This window comes from Psammomys obesus, unplaced genomic scaffold (assembly GCF_907164565.1).
Source record: "Psammomys obesus unplaced genomic scaffold, mPsaObe1.curated_primary_1811, whole genome shotgun sequence".
NCBI lineage: Eukaryota > Metazoa > Chordata > Mammalia > Rodentia > Muridae > Psammomys > Psammomys obesus.
In genome coordinates this window covers 12389308-12395000 of record NW_026596073.1, presented here as the reverse complement: position 1 = coordinate 12395000, position 5693 = coordinate 12389308, and the positions used below count along the sequence as shown (strand labels likewise).

Here is a 5693-nt window from a genome sequence, read left to right as displayed (position 1 = left end):
TTGCAGTGTTATTGGATTTGGTTTTCAAGTAATTTATTGATTATTTTTGTATCTATGTTCATCTATTGGTCTGTAATTCTTTTTCTTTGTTGAAGTCTTTATGTAGTTCAGGTGTCAGGCTAACTATGGCCTTGTAAAAGAAATTGGACAATGTTCCTTCTGCTCCTATTTTGTGGGATAATTTGAGGAGTATTGGTATTAACTCTTCTTTGAAAGTCTGGTAGAATTCATCTGTAAAACCAACCGGCCCTGGGCTTTTTTGCCAGGAGACTTTTAATAACCGTTTCTATTTCATAGGGATTATAGGTCTGTGTAAATTGCTTATGTGATCTTGATTTAACTTTGGTAAGTGGTATATATCAAGACAACTATCCACTTTTTAGATTTTCCGATTTGGTGGAATACAGGTTTTTAAAGTATAACCTAATGATTGGTTGGATTCTCTTGGTGCCTGCTGTTATGTCACCCTTTTTTTGTAGGTGCAGTGAGCTTTATTGATGGTATTCAAGAGAGTAGGGCTCCTTCGGCCCCTCCCACTATTCTGGGGGTCTGGGATGGGAAGTGTGAGGGAGATGCTCAGTGTCAGGGGCTAAGTTGGGACAGGGACTCCTCAGCAACCAAGGGCCTCTCTCTTGTTCTCATGTCCTTTCTGTGGTGGGTGATCCAGGGCTTCTTACTCCTTGGAGGCCATGTAGGTCATGAGGTCCACCACCCTGTTGCTGTAGCTGAATTCATTGTCATACCTGGAAACAAGCTTTACAAAGTTGTCACTGAGGACAATGCCAGCCCCAGCATCAAAGGTGGAAGAGTGGGAGGGAGTCACCATTGAAGTCGCAGGAGATAACCTGGTCCTCAGTGTAGCCCTTCAGTGGGCCCTCGGATGCCTGCTTCACCACCTTCTTGATGTCATCATACTTGGTAGGTTTCTGCAGTCAGCATGTCAGATCCACGACAGCCATATGGGGGTAGGAGCATGGAAGGCCATGCCAGTGAGCTTCCCATTCAGCTCTGGGATGACCTTGCCCACAGCCTTGGCAGCACCAGTGGACATAGGAATGTTGTTCTGGGAAGCCCCATCACGCCACAGCTTTCCAGAGGGACTATCCACAGTCTTCTAGGTAGCAGTGATGGCATGGACTGTGGTCATGAGTCTTTCCACAATGCCAAAGTTGTCATGGATGACCTTGGCTAGAGGGGCTAAGCAGTTGGTGGTGCAGGAACCATTGCTGGCAATCTTGAGTGAGTTCACATACTTCTCGTGGTTCACACCCATCACAAACATGGGGTATCAGTGGGAGGGACAGAGATGATAACCCTTTTGGCCCCCCACTTCAAGTGGACCCCAGCCTTCTCCATGATAGTGAAGACACCAGTAGACATACCCAGTACCAGCATCACCCCATTTAATGTTAGCTTGATCTCGCTCCTGGAAGATGGCGATGGGCTTGCGTTGATGACAAGCTTCCCATTCTCAGCCTTGACTATGCCATTGAACTTGCCATGGGTAGAGACGTACTGGAGCATGTGGACCATGTAGTTGAGGTTGATGAAGGGGTCATTGATGCTAACAATCTCCACTTTTCCAGAGATGCAGGTAGCCCTGGTAACCAGGCGTTCAATACGATCAAATCCGTTCCCTCTGACCTTCACCATCATGTCTAAGGGTCGAGGCTGGCACTGCACGAAAAGATGCAGCTGTCTCTGGAACAGGGAGGAGCAGAGAGCCATGCCACCCTTTACATTTCTGATTTTGTTAATTTGGATATTCTCTCTCTGCTTTTTAATTGGCTTGAATAAGGGTTTGTCTATCTTGTTGGATTTTCTCTTTATTTCTTTGACTCTTTGTATTATTCTCTGTTTCTACTTTGCTGATTTCAACCCTGAGTTTAATTACTTCTTGATATCTACTCCTCTTTTTGTTCTAGAGCATTTAAGTGTGCTGTTAAGTTGCTAGTATGCGATTTCTTCAGTTTTTTTTAATGTAAGCACTTAATACTATGACCTTTCCTCTTAGCACCATTTTCATTGTGTCCCATAAGTATACTATGAGTATACTGTGTATTCATTTTCATTGACTTCTAGAAAGTCTTTATTTATTTCTTAAATCATTTTTCATTCAATAGAGTTGTTCAATTGCTATTAGTTTGTAAGCTTTCTGTTGTTTCTAGTCAGCTTTAATCCATGGTGAGCAGACAGGATGCAAGGAGTTATTTCAATTTTCTTATACCTATTGAGACTTCCTTTGTGTCAGATATGTGGCCAATTTTAGAAATTTCATGAGGTGCTGAGAAAAAGGTATTTTTTGTGTGTGTTTGAGTAAAATTTTATGTAAATGCCTAATAAGTCCATTTGGTTTATTATTTCTGTTAGCTCCAGTATTCCTCTGTTTAGATTTTATCTGGATGACCTGTCTCATGGTAAAAGTTGAGTGTTGACATACCCTACTATCAGTTGTGGGAAGAGCAATATGTGATGTAAGCTGTAGTCATGTGTTTTGTTTTGTTTTGGTTTGGTTTGGTTTTTACAAACTTGGGTGCCCTTGTGTTTGGGGCATGGATGTTAAAAACTGAAATGTTTCATCTTTTTTTGTGTGTAGTGCTCTTCTTTAATTTCATTTAAATATTTAATTATTTTTTAATTGGTTTTGGTTTGAAGTCTACTTTGCTTTTGTCAGATATTATAATGGCTACACTAGCTTTCCTCTTAGAGTCATTTACTTTTAATTATCTCTTCCCAACCCTTTGCCCCAAGATAAAGTGTGTCCTTGATGTTGAGATGTATTTCTTGTATGCAGCAGAAGGATGGATCCTGTTTTCAAATTCATTCTGTTGGTTTGTGTCTTTTTATTGAGAGACATTAATGAGCAGTGTTTGTTGATCCCTGTTATGTTTTTGTTATTTTTGTTGTCTGTGTTTCCCCTCTTTTGATTTGCTGGTCTGGGATTATTCATTCCTTGTAATTTCTTGGGTGTGGTTAACCTCTTTAGGTTAAAGTTTTGCTTCTAGAGCCTTCTGTAGAGCTGGATTTATAAATATTTTTGTTTTATTATGGAATGTCTTATTTTCTTCATCTATTGTGACTGAAATTTTTGCTGGGAATAATAGTCTGTGGGTGGCCTTTGTAGTTTCTTATGGTCCATGGAACATCTTTCCAGGCCCTTGTTGCTTTTAGGTTGACTTTCCTTTGAGAAGTCAGGTGTTATTGTAATAGATTTGCCTTTATATGTTACTTGGTCTTTTTGTCTTGCAGCTTTTACTATTTTTTTCTTTGTTCTGTGTGTTTATTGTTTTGATTATTATGTGACAAGAGGACTTTTTTCTGGTCCAATCTATTTGATGTTCTGCATCATTCTTATATCTATCTTTGTAGGTATATCTTTCTTTAGGCTAGGAAAATTTTCTTCTATGATTTTGTTGAAAATATTTTCTGTGCCTTTGACTTGGATTTCTTCTTCACCATCTTTTTCTATTATCTTTAGGTTTGGCCTTTACATAGTCTTGTCATGGCCCCAGATTTTTAGGTTGTTTTATGGCAGGATTGTTTTACATTTAAATTTTTCTTTGACCAAGGTATCCATTTTTTTATTTTTTATTTTTTATTTTTTATTTTTTTTTTTTTTTTTTTTTGGTGAGGCTTGCTTCTGAGGTTCCTGTTCAAATTTCTAAACTTTTCATTTCCAGATGTTCCTCAGTTTGTTGACCTGGGCTAGTCGGACAGGGTCTACCTGAAAGAGAGAGTGGGAATCAGGGGAGCAGAGATGTGAAGAATGGAGGCCAAGACAGGTTTCTGATCAAAGCCTCATTTACTGAACCTACAGACAGCACTTATAAAGCAAAGAGTTTCAGGGAAATTTTCTCACAGTAGCAGCTGTGACCAGCTCTTCGTCACCTGGCAAGGCATCCGAGAATTCACTCAAGGTTACACAAAGTTTGCTATCTGGTTCCCAGGGTTGCACGAAGTCTATTATCTAGTTCTCAGGCTCAGAACACCCTGCAGGAAAAGTTGCCAGGGTCAATCTCCCAAAGGTTGCCAAGCCCAGTCTCTGAGAAACTGAGCTTTAGATTAGACTCATATCTGCCAAGGCCGGGAGGCAAAATTCCAATTACCAGACTCCTTCAGTTTGGGTTTTCTTTGTTGATTCTATTTCCATTTTCAGGTGTTGAACTGGTTTATTCATTTCTTTCCACTCTCTGTGTTGTCATAGATTTCTTTAAGAGATTTATTCATTTCCTCTTAAGGCACTGCTATCATAGTCATAAAGGCTGTTCTAAGGTTTTTGTGTTGTTTTTTTTTTTTTCTTGTGTCTGAGCTCTGTTGAAATACTCTGGGCCATTAAAAAATGGGAACAGAGCTAAACAGAGAACTCTCTGTAGAGGAATATTGAATGGCAGAGAAACACTTAAAGAAATGCTCAACCTCATTAGCCATTAGGGAAATACAAATCAAAACGACCCTGAGATTTGACCTTACACCCATCAGAATGGCCAAGATGAAAAACTCAAGTGACAACACATGTTGGAGAGGTTGTGGAGAAAGGGGAACCCTCCTCCACTGCTGGTGGGAATGTAAACTGGTACAACCACTCTGGAAATCAATCTGGCGCTTTCTCAGACAATTAGGAATAGTGCTTCCTCAAGACTCAGCTATACCACTGCTAGGTATATACCCAAACTTTGCTCAAGTACACAAAAGGGATACTTGCTCAACCATGTTTATAGTAGCCTTATTTGTAATAGCTAGAACCTGGAAACAACCCAGATGTCCATCAATGGAGGAATGGGTACAGAAATTGTGGTATTTTTACACAATGGAATACTACTCAGCAATCAAAAAGGAGGAAATCATGAAGTTTGCAGGCAAATGGTGGGATCTAGAAAAGATCATCCTGAGTGACATATCCCAGAAGGAGAAAGACAAACACGGTATATACTCACTTATATAGACCTATAAGATATGATAAACATAATGAAATCTATACACCTAAAAAAGATAATCAAGAGAGCGGACATGGGGTAAGATGATCAATTCTTGTTTAGAAAGACAGATGGGATGTGCATTGAACGCATGACAGGAGTCTACTAAAGGCATCTGAAAGACTCTAACTAGCAGTGTTTTCAAAGCAGATACAAAGACTCATAACCAAACCTTCGGCAGAGTACAGGGAATCATATGAAAGAAGGGGAGTTAGTATGATGGGGAAAGGATAGGAGCTCCACAAGGACCAAATATATCTGGGCACAGGGTCTTTTCTGAGACTGACATTCAACCAAGGACCATGTATGGATATAACCTAGAACCTCTGCTCGGATGTAGCCCGTGGTAGCTCAGTAACCAATTGGTTTCCCATAGAAAGGGGAACAAGAACTCTTTCTAACAGGAACTCAATGGCTGGCTCTTTGACCTCCCCACCCCCTAAGGGAGGAGCAGTCCTGTTAGGCCACAGAGGAGGACTTTGCAGCCAGTCCTGAAGATACCTGATAAAACAGGATCAGATAAATGGGGAGGAGGTCCCCCCCATCAGTGGACTTGGAAAGGGGCAGGGTGGAGAAGAGGGAGGGAGGGTGGGATTGGGAGGGAATGAGGGAGCGGGATACAGCTGGGATACAGAGTTAATAAAATGTAACTGATAAGAAAAAAATAAAATTAAAATAAATAAATAAATAAATAAATAAATAAATAAATAAATAAATAAA

The 5693-nt window shown here is 40.2% G+C and overlaps 1 pseudogene; it reads right to left on the bottom strand.

Annotated features, from left to right (window-relative positions):
- Positions 1 to 673: 673 nt before the first annotated feature.
- On the bottom strand, positions 674 to 1653 carry LOC129690535 (glyceraldehyde-3-phosphate dehydrogenase-like; annotated as a pseudogene).
- Between the last annotated feature and the right edge of the window lie 4040 nt (positions 1654 to 5693).